Raw genomic sequence first — 14,987 nt, 5'->3', positions numbered from 1 at the left:
GACGGGAGGCTTTAAAACAAAAACAATTAAATGAAAAGGGTTTTAAGAAACGGCTTCAGTGGCGACCTGGGTCACCTGGATACCTGTGCGTAGGAAGGTGCAAACAAGCTATAATGAGTGCTCGGCTGGAGCGTTTGGCGTTCGCAAAGCAGTAACGTAAACTTCGTTGAACTGACTCCTGGGTTGTGCACACCAGTGGTGTCACCGTCAGTTCAGTTCTTTAGCCTTTCTTTCAGCATCTTTGTGGTTTTTCCATTCAGAGCATATTTGTAGCGTCTGCACATTGTGTGCTTCCTAGGCGGCTCGATCTATGCTCATCCGGACAGCAGATGGGGCTCATCCTACACGGACCTAATGTTAGACGTGACTTACCTTGAAACTGCACGTCTTGTTATATTGCGGGCGGTCGTTTGTTAAAAAAATTCGCTGTGGCTTAGCTTGGTTAAGCCCGGTAATTGCGAAAGCAATATCCGTACCTACGCCATGGTACAGCTGGTAGTGTAGCTGGTGGTGGTGCTTGTGGTGATGCAATCCAATCCAATCCATTCCAATCCACTCCTATCCAATCCAGTGAAATCGAATCCAATCCAATGTAATCTACTCTAATCTAATGTAATCTAATCCAATCCTATCAAATCCAATCCAGTCGAGTCCAATCCAGTCCAATCCAATCTAATGTAATCCAATGTAATGCAATCTAATCCAACTAATACAATCAAGGTCAAATGAAGGTCAATAGTGGTAACCGCCGCGGCACGATGGTGGTCACCCTGGAAAGTGCAAGTAGTATTGCTTTCGCAATAAGAGCAGGTTCACCGTTTGGTAACTCACGCTGCAGACCTTGATTACCGTGCACAGATGTAAATAATGAATTTCGCTGTTTTGATATTTGTGCTAAGTAGGCCAGTGCTGTGGACCGTCAAACATATCCTAAGATGTTCACGTTAATTCGTTTTCGTAATTAATTTCGGAAAGAACGGGGCATACCTTATATTTAGCAACGACGGTGCGGGGTTGTTATAAACACAGTTCTGTCTGACGTAAATGCTCTTAGTGAGGTATTCAGTGTTTGATAAACAAAATGCCATGTTACCGATAAGTACTATATGCCGTATGCGCTGTTCTTCGTTTTGGAGGCTTCAAGACGGCGCTTTAAAGGTACGCGGGTTTACTGCTGCTACTCTCACCTGTCTTCGAGCCTTTCCGTCGGACACGTCGCAACTTGTCTACTTGTAGCATTTTAAAGGCGGCCATTACCTTTCTCGGTCTCGGCGCTCGACGAAACACAGCATTCGTTTTAGCCAGACGATTCTTTGTACGCACTAAAGTTTCCCCCCCGCAACATTTGCCTTGTGGCTCGACATCCGAGCATTACGACTTTCTTCCGCGCGTGGGGTCTCTGCGCACTCGTGTAATCTTGACGAGACGCGATGTGACAAGCCACTCTCGGTGTTCGGCGACGCCAACATCCGCGACGCATCTTGTGGTTCTCGCAAACGCCGCCAGGTGCGTAAGCGGCCGCCGCTCAACGCGCTCGGTGCCCATCGCCGCCGGCATACGCGATCGCGTGGATTGATAAGACCGCGACTGTGGACTGGACGCCTGGGACGGAACCAGTAGGAAAGGCATCGCCCGCCGCATCTCGGGACGGGCCGAAGACGGCGCCGTGACTCTAAATTACTCATTTTATGTTTTACGAGGGACACTAAAAACGTCACAGGGGAGGGGGGGTTATGCGTTGGTTCTCGGGCATCGGCCGATAGCGAGTTCGGCGTCGTCGTCCCTGCACGATGGACGACGGCGCTGCCGCAGATAACGCCGCGTTCTTTTACCGGCCAGGCCGTGAGCGGAAGGCAGGTCACGACGGACCGGGAGGAAGACGGGCATGGCGGCCAATAAAACCTGGGCCCGCGACAGGTTGCGGAGGGCCAAGTTTTAACGGGTGTACTGCGGACACGCCGGGCACACGGGGAGGGCGCAGCGTCGTTGTTAAACCGTAAAAGAACGCGCCGAGCAGCATCGGGAGCCGGGTGATTAGCGACGGCTCCTTCGAGCCGCGACGCCTTTGTTGCGCGGGCGTTTAGGCCGCCGGGCCTCGTGATGGAGTGGGGTCGAAGAGCTTCGTTTGTTTACAGTGGGCTCGTTATGATGAGCAAACTTGCGCCGTCCTTCCTTCCGCTTATGGTCGCGCTATTTGCGCAAGCTGTCGTCGATGGCTTGACGACCTTAAATCGCCGGGCGGTGCCCACGAAGCGTCCGGAAGGACGCCGACGTGTGATGACGCTAGGGTTCGGGAATATCTGGCGTTGGCGGGCGCTGTGACTTACGCTGGCTCGGGCGTGCATGCAGTGCCGCGTATTTTATTCTAGTTGAGCCGTGTAAAGGCGGTGCTTTTTGCTTGCTCGGGCTGTGCCATTCACTGAGGGGGTAATATCGAACGAGAAGACCCCTCCTACGACCCATTAGCGCGGTGGAAAACAACGCCGCTTTGGAGAGGCGAAAATCCCCCAGGGGAGCGAGAGGACAGCGGCTGAAGGAGAGAAAATAGGATGAGGAAAAAGGGAGACAATGCTCGCATTATGTGCATCTGCTCTCCTCCATCTTTGTGCTTCTTCTTCGCCCCGTCTCCCCTACTTTCTCTCCTTGGCGGAATAGGCTTGCCCTCTCTCCCACACAGCACGATGTCCAGGCTGCAGGAACTGCGCGCCGGGGTGGTGGCTCCCGGAGAAGAGCAGCAGCAGAGACGGATGGCTCCGTGGACGGATGTGGGCCTGCGTCGTGGCTTTCGGAGTGGAGGAGGGTCTCCTCCGCCTCGGCTTCCTTTTTACGCCGGCCAGCGCTCGTCCTCCTCCGGCAGGGGCTCGTCGTCGTCGTCATATACTTAGCCTGACAAGTTGAGCGCCCGAGACAAAGTGCCGCGCCGAGGCCCGAGGCGGCGACAAGTCTTCCGTTCTGCGCCCTCCCCCTCGTGCACTGGGCTCTGGCGTCGCGGCTCCGGCTCCCCCCTCTCCGCGCCGAGTTCTCGTATTGTTGCGTGCAGAGGCTCTGGGTGGCGTTGGGAGAGGCCGCGCCGAGGCAGAGCCACGCGTTGGAAAAGTTCCCTATGTGCAACACTTCTCTCGATTCTGTTCCGTTCTTCTGGATCTTCGCGTCGGCTGCCAGATCCCGGAGATCGTGAACGCGTCGCACCGCTCGCGCAAGTGAACACGGGCGGAGAGGTTATAAATAAAACGGAATTGCAAGACAGTCCTTGTGTTGTTCCCGTTTGGGACAGGAGGACCAAACAGCCTGTCTGGGGGGTCGTCGTTTGAGTCCGTGGCGAAGGGTTGACGGGTCGAATTGAATTGGGATAGACTGGTGATAATACCTTGCCCTTGGCTGAATAACCGAACGACTGACATCATTTCACTGAGGATTGCGTTTCTGCTGATTTACGCTGAGCTTTGTATTCTGAACCCTTCCGAGGAGCGATTCACAGCTTCCTTTCATGCGCCGAGAGACGGAGTGGTAGTCTGGGCGCCTCGGTGGGCGAATCCGTCGGCAAAAGTTCATGAGTTCATGTGGATTTTAACGTCCCAAAGTGACTCAGGCTATGAGGCACGCCGTAGTGAAGGACTCCGGAAATTTGGACCACTTGCGGTTCTTTAGCGTGCACTGACATCGCACAGCACACGGGCCTCTAGAATTTCGCCTTCATCGAAATTAGACCGCCGCGGCCGGCATCGAACCCGCGTCGGCAAAAGTGCTGAATGCGTAAAGCGCTGAACTGAAATGGAAAACACTAGCGCAAAATTTCACCTCCAACGCTTGATGAGCGAATCCACGTGACACGTATCTACTGGACGCAGCGCGAACAGTGAGGCGAGCACGTCGCATAAGGAAAGTGAACGCCAATTGATTGCGTTATGCCCACTGAAGACACTCGTCCGTGTGTGTGTCTGTTCCCCTTGTCTTTGTCTTTGCACAATCTCTGTCAACGCAGGCATTGTCACTTCCTTATGCGTGTTTCGCATTTACGCCCTTTTCGGGAAGGCGGTGCCTTCCGAAAATATTTGCTAATAAACGAACCCGGATATTTCGTCATGCGAACACAATGTCGTGTTGACCTTTCCCGTCAAGGCGAGCCCTGCATTTGCGCCGCTGCAGATTCCAGCGGTGCCGGACGTGAGCTTATCCTGGCGTTGGTGTCGCAGGCGCAGCAATTTTTGTTATGCTGCCGGCCACTTGATATGAGCTGTGTTAGCGCTCAGTGTTATACGTACAAACTTGATCAGCAGAGCGGTGAGCGAATTAGGTGCGAAAGAGTCTCGGCCATGCGTCGTCCATGAAGGATCTACTATAGGTCTTCTTTCTTTGCAAATTGCATGGCAATGTTTAGAGCGCAAAGGTAAACACAATAACGAGAACAAAAAGAAAACGCGGCATATGGCGGGAACCTATGGACCTTGTAACAGCTAGGACGCCTTCTTGTTAACTATACAGTATCCCAGTTTGGTCCTAGTCGGCCGGCAGTCCTTTCAATGCTTCTTTGACGACTGCGGCGCAAGTCGCTGGCGAAACAGCGCTGACGATCATATCTGCATGCTTACTCGTTACTCTCTTGATTAGCGTGATTGCCACATGGGGTGCAGAAGCCCACAGCATGGGCTTTTAAAAAGACCCGCCGGGCGTTCGTTCGAGGCGCATAAAAGTTGGCTTGCCTGGTCCGCCGCTGCACCGAACTGCGCGGAAGTGGCGCTGATGCAGGCGTGCAGTTTCCGTCGCTGATCCTCCGTTATTTGTGCCCCAGCGTTTACGCTTGCCATCGGCGCGTTTGTTTTGGGTGGGCCCGGCGGGGGTGGACTTTTCGTCGTGCCTGCATGCTCGCTCCCCTGCTCGTGTTTTTCCTCGCTCCTTCGTCGGCCTCTTCTTCGCTTGCTGTGCAGACGGGGGTAGCGCGCGGGCGCGCGCTCGTGTGTGTGTGTGTGTGTGTGTGTGTGTGTGTGTGTGCTTGCGTGCGCGTGTGCGCGTGTGTGTGTGCGTGTGTGTGCGTGCGCGCGTGTGTGTGTGCGTGCGCGCGTGTGTGTGCGTGTGTACGTGTGTGCGTGCGTGCGTGCGTGCGCCCGCAACATGTAGCTTCTTTACTTCTTTGCTCTTTTTGTATTTGTGCCTGCGCATTTGTGTGAGTACCGGGGAGGCCTGATCGGATGCTCATTGTTGATGAGGAGGTCGGTTACGGGATGACAGTTCGAAGCTACTTTCGCGATTCGTGCTTTAGAAATCCATGATAGAAATCAAGAAGCGCAGCCTCTATACCTGCACTGTTAGCTAGAAATAGCCTATATGAGTGTAAAAATAGAGTAAGCTGTTCTTTGCGCACTCTCTTTCGGGGGCAGGGTATGATGCCCAAGTTTGGGAGCAGATTTCATTCGCCAAACCTGCGGAATGCTTACTTTTGGCTGCGCAGGTATATTCCCACTGCAGAGCATAAATAAATGGGAGGAGGCCTTTAAACGCAGCATCGGAGGTTACCAAACGGGGGAGGTTGAAAACTGTGTTATAATCTTTGTAACTGCTAGAACTTTCCGTAGTTGGAGGAGGGAATTTAATTACGTTATAAATCATAAGTATTCCGTATTTTTATTCGTGGCAATGTCCGCCAGGGGTTGGAAGCATACGCTGCCCTTAAAGGGCCCGATTAACGAGAATAAAAACTGCATTTAAAAAACTAATCAACGACGCCCCCCACCCCCTACTCCCCCCCTCGTTTTCTATTTTCGTATCTACCTTTACTAGTTTTCCGCATTCCGGTCAGCAGCAAACTTTAAAGCCTTCGTTAATATTTTTTCCTAACTTTGAACCAACAACGACTGTTTGAACTGGCTTTTCGCGCGTTTGCGCTCATCACATGCTGTTAGCATAGCTCCGCACACAGGCCTCTGCATCCCTGAAATATAGGCATCGTTTCAGACCTTGCCGTTAAAAAGCGCAGCGCGCTTGAATCACAACACCGCGGTGCGTATTACCGCGCAAAAGTGCGTTGTTAGCATGAATAGTGCGCGTCGAAAACGTCCTGAATGTGGGATGGCATTTTCCTTCAGTAAGAGCTGTACGTACAGTCTTTGTCAGAAGTTTGGAGTCTAGGTGGTTTACTTGTGATCCACACCGTGTAGCTTGTTATTGCAACCTTAGTGATCAAAATATCCTAAGGTAAGGAAATTTCGGGTCCAGCCTCCTCCAATCGCTAGGCCTTCCACGGATGCTACAGGAGAGGACTTAGAAGCAAACAACTAAACTCTTGACAAAGGTTGTGCTGTGCTGTCTTCTTTTGAAGTGGACAGCTTCTTGGTACGGAAACAGTACACGCGAATGTGCAGCTTCAAACGAAAGAGATCCGGCAAGAGCTGTTTTTTTTTTCCCTTCCATGCTTCTTTCGCGTTATCATCCAGCCATGACACCTCACCAGCTCGTTTCTACCAACCATCTTGCACTGCAGGAATACGAGTTCTGTGCTTCTATTTTGCCCGCTTCCGTGCGGCACTCAGACAGGCGCTACTTTCGCTTCTCGGACGGCGTATGCCATCCTGATTAGCTCCGCCCGGCCGCGTCGCACGCTTCAGCCAGCCAGCGCGCTGCAGTCCGGCGGATCGCAAACACTGGACCACGATGGCGTCAGGTGACGAGGAGCGGCGAGCTTTTTGGCGAGCCCTTTCACGACGCGCGTGTGTTCTTCTCTTTTGTGCGTGCGTGCGTGCGCTTAATATAACACACGCACGCACGCACACACGCACAAACGCGCGCACTCTGAGCTCTTTCTCCGTGGATTCGCAGAAAGTCCCCGCCACGCCTGATTTAGCGCCGCTGCTCCAATCCATCGCGCACGCTCCACTGGCTCCGTCTTTGGATCTGGCCTTTGCTTGTCTGCTGCTGCGACTCCCGTTTCGTCTGCCCCGCTTCGCCCCGTCGTCGTCTGCTCTTCTTGGGGCGCTCTCCCCGCCATTCTTATTTCATCTCTCCGCGGCCTTTATGGAGCATGTCGTTTTTCTTACTCCGGTCGCCCGGTTGCTTCTATATCCAGATCTTCCTCAGTTGTCTTCGCTCTTTTTGGGTCTGTCCTTCTGGGCGGCGGGAGACAGTTTCTTCTTCTGCCCTTTCGGCTCGTCATTTTGGCCATTTCTCTTTTCCCGCCGTTCGCTCGCGTGTTTCATTTCTTCCCCCCTCGTCATCCCACCGTTTTCATCTGTCCAGATTGGGATCTCCCTTCTTTGTCTTTACGTTTTCCTGTCCTCCGCTCGCATTTATCCATACGACATGCCGTCGTGTGTGTCATTCCTATGTCTATCAATCTATGAGGAAGGACAAGTTTTCATCCGCCTCTACCCCCGCTGCTGTCGTCGCCTGGTGCGCGCGCTGGGGCTTTGGATTGCTGCTCTTGCGTCTCCCCGCGGCTGAATGGGAGACTCCTTCCGACATCTTTCTGCGCCGCTCCGCGTTCAATTCAATTTGCCGTATGCTCTCGCGCTGCCTGAATTTCTATGGGCTGCTCCCGATGAGCCGCTCGGGGGTGCGCCCCCTGCATTTGCGTGTGAGCTCACCGCATTCTTTTCCTCTGGTTTATGTCCCAATTCTCCGTTCTGTGCCATATTTCGAGGTATATGTCTGAGATTGTCTCGTGCCGTCTCTTCTGTTCGATGCAAAAGAAAACAGCTTGTGCCCTCGCCTTGACCAGATTTTGGTTCTCGAAAATGTCTCGAGACGCGGAGGTTGCTGGTTAGTGAACAGTGCGCCCCACCTTTCCCGTAGCCTTGGGGACGTTTTGATGTGGTGAAATTGAACTCAAGATGTAAAGTAAGAACAACGGTACGAGCGTGGACGCCTATGCAGGTACCTCACCAAGTTCTGTTTCCTTTGTCTTTGGTTGGTTTATGGGGTTTTATTTCCTAAAGCGACTAAGGCTATGAGAGACGCCGTAGTGGAGGGCTCCGGAAATTTCGACCACCTGGGGCTCTTTAACGTGCACTGACATCGCACAGTACGCGGGCCTCTAGAATTTCACCTCCATCGAAATTCCACCACCGCGGCCGGGATCGAACCCGCGTCTTTCGGATCAGCAGCCGAGTGCCATAACCACTGAGCCACAGCGGTGGCCCTTTGTCTTTGGAATTTCATAAAACCCTGTGACGCAATATATTGCCCGCATCTCTTTCGGTCCTCTGTGTTGCTTCTTATTCTAATTAAACACTAAGCAGAAACTGTCTCGGCAGCATACCTTAATTAATCCATGTAACGAGCGAAGACTTCTGAATGCACAGCTGGACGGTGTGTTTACTTGTATACCATTGCCTTATTAAAGCGGCCTTATGAAGTAAATCTATCCTTGGTCTCACTAACCATTGGAGTGAACATCGAACTCTTATTCAGTTGCGAGGAGGAAAGCGGTTTGCCGCTTCTGGCCCGGCCGTTCTCGGTCGGTGCTTGCGCGGGGGGGGGGGGGGGGCAACTTGTTTTCCGCTCTCGGACGACAAACCGCATAGCAGCGGGGGTCCGAAATATCTTCTGTACGAAGACGACGATGCGCAGCGTAGGCCCTTCAGTTTGAGATAGCGCTGATTCCGTACGAAATAAATAATAAAACAAAACAAATAAAGGAACAAGGAGCACCGACATGAGGATAAGGCAGGGGAAAACGATTGTGGACGCAGGCTCTACCGGCAGAAAAAATAGAAGGAATTGAATTGGGCCAGGCTGGAAGAAAGAACAACAACTAAACAGCGCTCTGCGCAGTGGGCAAGCAGCTCAACATCGGAGCAGCTGCCGCCGCCGCAGCCGCGCACGATGGCGGGAGCGGCGGCGACGGCCTTTTCCTTGCGCCGGGCGCACTCGAAATGAAATTCGTCACGCGATGCTGCCGAGGAACTGCGGGAGCGCCGCGCGCGCATCATTAGGAATAGCCCAGCGACCGAAGCGGCCGGAGTAAGCGGCCGAGCGCCCCCACGCTTCGCCCCGGGAATATATCATTGCTCGCCCGCTCGGGGGCTACTGTATTCGCCCGTCTGATAGTCCAGCCCGCAGATTTTTTAATTTTTTTTTCGCTTTCTTCCACTCGCGCGGTACGTTCGGAATGGGAACAAAGTTTGCTTGAATTTGGAATGGGGTCGCTTGCTTTCGTGTGCTAGAAAATCTTCCAGCGTTGGAGGTATGTTTGTCACTGCAGTGAGAATGCAAGCATAATCAGCTGTTATGTTTGTCATTGTAGTCGGAATGCAAACAACCATGTAACTGCCACCTCATGCGACTGTTTGTTACTGCCACTGCAGTCGGAATTAAGGATTAGCTCTCGCGGTAAGGAAAACCGAACTGGAAAATACCAAGCAAGAAAACCCTCACTTGTTGGTAACGATGGTAAACAAAAAATAAGGAACTGATGACTCAATGTCCAAATCAACCAGCGGTTCTTACCCGTTATGTGTGCGTCCTGTTCACTAAGCTATAATTTCATGCCTTCTTTTTCAGCGCGATTCCTTCAACGTATTAGCTTTGTGCTTAAATTACAGTGCGGAGCGGAGCACAGGGCGATATATATAGTTGAGACACTCGGAGGGGCGCTAACTACGAGGGAAACATTTTGCAGCTGTCCGTATCTTCCCGCTCCTATCACGGTTACTAACCCTGCCTCTCCGGCGATAGAACGATCGCTTCTGGCGTTCTATGAATCCCTGTAGGACGAAACCCGTTTACTAATACGCGTGCGCACCGTTCTTGATTTCCTGTTCTCATGTCCTTCAAGCGAACGCTGTGCTTATACCTTTCCACGTAACCGTTTCGCCTCAGCCATTCATTCGTGGAAGGAATAATGTGCTGTCTTAAACAGCGGGAAACACGGCAGTACTAGCGCACTGCGTTTTGTTCGCCTGTGTCTTACGCTGGGTTCGTGGCTCTTGAAATTAAACGAACAGGAAAGGAGGTGAGGCTTCCTGCCGTCGCTCCGTAGCTCGGAACTCGCCGACCATGAACAAGCACGCGGCAGCGAGTGCAGCGACGGATGACAAAATGCTGTTGTTGGGATCACATAGCGTGGAGTACGTAGTGTAATGGTTGCACGTACCTGTGGCGTGGTACTTTAAGAGGAAGACCCCCCCTCCCCACCCCCTCCCCGCCCTTTGTTTCTTAGCCGCTTCTCCGGCGTGGCTTTTGACTTAATTGTTTGCGATTCAATCGTTACAGCCCTCTTTCTTCGTCTTCCATGTCGTGTGTCTGCACGTGCGTGGCGTCCAGGCCTCTGCGTGCAGGGAAGCACGGACCAGTGGTTAAACGCAGTGGCATTTATGCTGCCTACAAAGGGCGCTTGAGCGCTCGTCCCGTGACCGCTGCTCTACAAGTCTTAACATACGCAGTGGCGGCGCGTGCAGTGTTTTAGGGCGAGTCATCTGGGTATTGCGGGTGAGCCCTTCGAAGAGTAATGCGGAGAACGGTGCATTCGATTCAGATTGAACGCAAAACAGCATTGACTCGCTGAATAACGTTCAGAGACAGATACGCATTGGCATACCGGACCATTCCCTTTTCGGTTGCAAAGACTCTCGTGTTATGTGGGTGTCCTGTCCGTGGCCAGCGGAAGAGAACTATACCCGCTATCAGACAGCGATGCTGGTGTGCAAGAATGGCGTTACTGGCTTTATTCGAGGTAGTTAACACAGACGGTTGGCCCAGTAGGTTAACTATCTTTGCGAGGGAAATTTTCCTCCCGTCTTTCTAATCAGTGTTCTGTTTTCATATCCTGCCCGCTATAGTATATGTGGCAACACTGGTGTGGCCGCATCGCGCTTTCGATGTCTCGAGTCCGCGGCGCGGCATGTCGGCCTCGGGGCCGAACCCGCACGCACTCTTGCGAGGGGCGGGGGGCGGCAGCTGACCCTGCCCCCATCTCTGCGTTCGAGCGCCCGCACGCGTGCGTATGCGTGCTCAGTCGCGTGTTTCGCGTGACCGGCGCCATTAGGCTCGCACGCCGCCGGCTCGTCCTGATGGGGGATGAAACTCGTCGAGATTGGATCCTCGGGTGAGCCCGGATTAACGCTGCGTTCTCGCGCAGCCCGGCTCTCTCCGCGGCGGCGTCCCTGCGATGAGCTCCCGCAGCGCGCGCTTGGAAGTCCGGCGTCCAGTCTGCTATGGGTCGCTTCACTTACGCGCTGCATGGTTGAACGTTTCGGGACGGAAAAAGGGCGCCGATGAATGTGGAGTTGACGACGTTCTATAGCTTTAATTAGTATCGGCCGCGGTTGGATAATCTAAGGTCATTGTAAGAAACGGCTAAGACGCGAATGGTTCTGCAAATACTTTTGGATTCCATAACGGTCGTTGCAGATGCGAGTTGACCGCGACGTCGTGACAATGTAGTTGCATGCCATTTGTTCGATGGCCTTCTTTGAGGGAGTGGCATTCGCCGCTGCGCTCTTGCTCTGATTATTACTCATTGCATTGCGCTCATCTGCACCATTGGGTTCAGTCCAGATAAGTAGGGTGGCAAAAGGCTCGGTAGAAACGCTTTTGATTTGGTCGTCCAAAATTTTGCCATTCAGCGGCGCTTTCCGGGTGGCTGCATACTTTGCTGCGATGGGATCCGTTCGGTGGCCCTCTGCTGCCGTCTTGGAGGAGCCCCATCTCTCTAGGAGGTTTCGAGTGAGCTGCGATAAATAGGATGCGGCATTGTTTATTCAGTACAAAATGCTAAAAATACAAGCGCGGAGCAGCTTCGAGAATCGTAGCGCGGCACCACTTGTGTGCATGTGCTCGAGCCTCTCCCGGTGGGCAAATGGTTGTGGGCAGGCTTCCTGTTGCACTCGCTGTGCGTCCGGCTCGTCACCCTTGCTGTTCTTTGTATTCTATCAACACTGGGCATCTTCGGTACGATGAAGTTGACGCCCAATTAACGCAGTAGAGGAGTAGTCTGGGTAACGGGGTATTTGGTTCCGGAGATAAAGATTTAGTTTTCTTTCTCCGCCGCTGAGGAAATCTGATGGCCTTGGAACTGTGCTGTGGACAGAGGCTACCCAGCGCTCTCCGCGAGCTGCGGGGAACAGCGCTCTCGCAGAAGCCCTGGCCTCGCGCTCGTACCTTGTGCCGGCACAGACGAGTCCTGCCAGAGGCTGTCTTCGCGGTGCATCCGGGAAATTGCGTGGACGTCGCAGAGGACGCTCTGTGGGACACGCCACTTGTTTCCGTCGGACGCCGCGGCTTTCTCAAGTCGCGCGGACACGCGTGCCCGCCTGCCTCGGCCTCGCTCGCCCGCTCTTCTCAATGTCAAGTTCATTTAGCGGCGCAATCGTTTGTTTCCAGCCAGCGCGCCGTGTTCGCCGCGCCTCGTCCCAGAACAGGTTTGACCGGCGCTCACGTCTTCCCCGGCGGCGTTTGGAAAGAGGAAGCTGCCTGTCGTCTTCCGGCTCCCGGGCGTCCTCGCCGCAGCTCGTCGCGCGATTAAGCTTGCTTGTTTCTTTTTTTTTTTCGAGAAAAACTTCGTGGAATCCGTGTTCCTGTGGTAGCAGAGCTGCGCGTCACCTCTTGTCTTTCTCTTTTTCGCATTCCTGCTTCCTGCTGACTTCGCGAGAATACCAGCTGCGAGAGAATGAGAAGGTGTCCCCGCTGTTGCCCTGTAAGCTGTGGGTGCCAGCAATGTTCCAGCCTCACGACGCTGGCCGCGCGCTGGATAGAACGCGTACAACTTTAAACGGGTGCATTTGCTAAGACTCATTCTGCGAAGATGTGCGATGAAATTATTCGTTTTCCCCTCTACGTTTTCTTTTCGTCGCGTTCCTTAGACGTACCTTCAGCCCGTCGTTTGTAATATTCCCCTTGTCATACTGTCTTCGCCCAGAGGGATCTGTTGCCACGCTGATTGCAGCTTGTTTCCCTGAACTTATATTGTGCTGTGAATGCCGTCTCGCTGAGGCGGCTGTGGGCCTGTTTTTCCTCTGCGCCGTTCCCCTCTTCCCTCTTTGCGTTTTCTTTATTCATTCTCTCCCTCCTCTCTCTTTGCCAGGCAGGTTTTGTGCCTTTCTGGCGGCAGTTGCCCTTTCCATTTGCTTCTGGAATCCTCCATGCTTGTTCCCAGTTAATTATAATAGCAACAATAACTAAATTTCTGGGCTGATTTTCCGTCGCTGTAATGAAACACTGTTATTATACGCTCCGAGACTGTCTCCTTTCTGTCGTCGTTGACTTCAACAATAAAGTACCACTAACGGTTGGTCCAGCCTTCCGCTTTAGCTAAGCCGCTTCAGGGCCGCCATGGTAAGTCCCTGTAGGTTATGTTCCTACATTTTCACTCAGCCAGCTGTTAATGCGAACAACGTTGCCCATATACAGTATAACAAATGTACAGACTAGAAAAGATCAAATAGCTTTACCCTGCAGCGATTATGCGACTGCAGCTCGTCTCGTCAATGCCGTTCTTCTTGGCTGCTCTGCTGTCTTGAACGCTGAGCTGTAAATAGCCCAATCAGTCGATGACCTTTGGCTCAGGGCGCCGTCTCCAGCTGGTCGGACGTTGATTGCCCAAAAGTGGCTGTAGGAGCAGAAGTCGCCCTGGGCAACTAACTGTAACGGCGTTGTCTGAATGAATACTTTCAACTTCCACAAGAGGAAAGAACACAATGCCGGAACTGTAACGCTGCTTACTCATAACGCTATCCGTGATTCAAAAGCGACGTGGAGAGAAATAGTTAACCAGTAGTGTTGGCCGGCCAAGCGCTGAGGCACACGAATTTTTACGAGCTGACACGTTGGGGTTCGAACCATTAAGCAGCCTTGGCACTATCAAATTCTGGTTTCGGCCAGGTTTCGTACGTTATGTTTCATATATGAAGAAAAGAGAAACGCTAATGTATCTTCACTGTCGTATTCCTGGCAGACACGCTTCCAACCAAACGATAGAAAATAAAGCCGTAAAGATGGTTTTAATTAAATGCAGCCCTACATTCAGGAAGAGCTTGACTACCGCACATCATTAAATTACGCGTGAAATCATTAGTTTTTCACCACGCCAGTATCAGAAAGAATTATTTTATAAACTGAATGCTTGATATGCCTAGGTAGCCACTGTCGATGATCCCACTTTGCATTGTCCACTCCATTTAGATGGTTCTGTTTTTATCTGGCAAACATTTTTTTTTTCCTTCCTTGTCGCACCAGGGGGAATGGCGGCATTTCTCGCAGTCTATCGGCAGCAGTTAGAAGCCGCGTGAACTTTTCGTCCCTTCACTCCTCCGCTGCTCTAACACCGCGGTCACTTCTTTTCCGGATGCAGCCAACGCCCACGGCGCGCAAAGTTTCTGTCACCTGCGATTTGACGGCCGCTGCAGCTACCGGGACGATCCCATGGCAGCGTGGGAACGCCCTCGTGTGACGCGCTAATCGCCGTGTTCGCACAACCCGTTACGCAATAAGTACACGGACGCCGTACCGTTCTTCTCACGTGTGCTGCACTCGCGAGTAGACTACGGCGATTGGAACGTCGCTGGAAATATAAATGGCTTCGGCGGCCCAACCTTGACACGGCCCTCGAGCGGCGGGCGCTTTGACGAGCCTGCCGCCATCCATCGCCGACCCCGTGCGAACGCCTGTTCCGCTGGCACGCGAGAACGTTACTCTCCCGCGCAATGCCCGTGCCATCCGTTCGGTCTGCGCCTTTCGCTTCACTATGCATACATTCTTCCGACGGCCGGCTTCGGCCAGGCACCGCGGAGCGGGCGAAGAACCCCGGACGGAGGAGGCTCGGCCGAGGAACAAAAGATCGCTCCCCGGCGAACAAAAGGGCCGCGCGAGCGCCATTTTGTTTTCCGCTCTCCTTATTTGCCTCCGCTGTTTGTTTCGCGGCCGAGGCGACGAGCGGCCGTTTCCTGCTCGCGATGCTTTGTCGTGGTAATACGTCTCCGCAGACGGCGGCCAAGAGGCTGGCTTCGGCTCTGGATTGGCTGGCGCTGTGTCTGGCCATGCAGAAGCGAAGCAGCAGACGG

General features: G+C 53.1%; 1 protein-coding gene across 1 annotated transcript in view; it reads left to right on the top strand.

The window, feature by feature from the left end:
• LOC149331039 (uncharacterized) overlaps positions 1 to 14,987 on the top strand; it is a 228,505-nt gene that overhangs the window by 71,580 nt on the left and 141,938 nt on the right. The gene's annotated exons all lie outside the window — the stretch shown is intronic.

Source organism: Amblyomma mixtum, chromosome 9 (assembly GCF_055824585.1).
Source record: "Amblyomma mixtum isolate Tamu chromosome 9, ASM5582458v1, whole genome shotgun sequence".
In the NCBI taxonomy this organism is placed as follows: Eukaryota; Metazoa; Arthropoda; class Arachnida; order Ixodida; family Ixodidae; genus Amblyomma; species Amblyomma mixtum.
The sequence above is the reverse complement of the archived record's forward strand: the minus strand, read 5'-3'. Positions and strand labels throughout refer to the sequence as shown.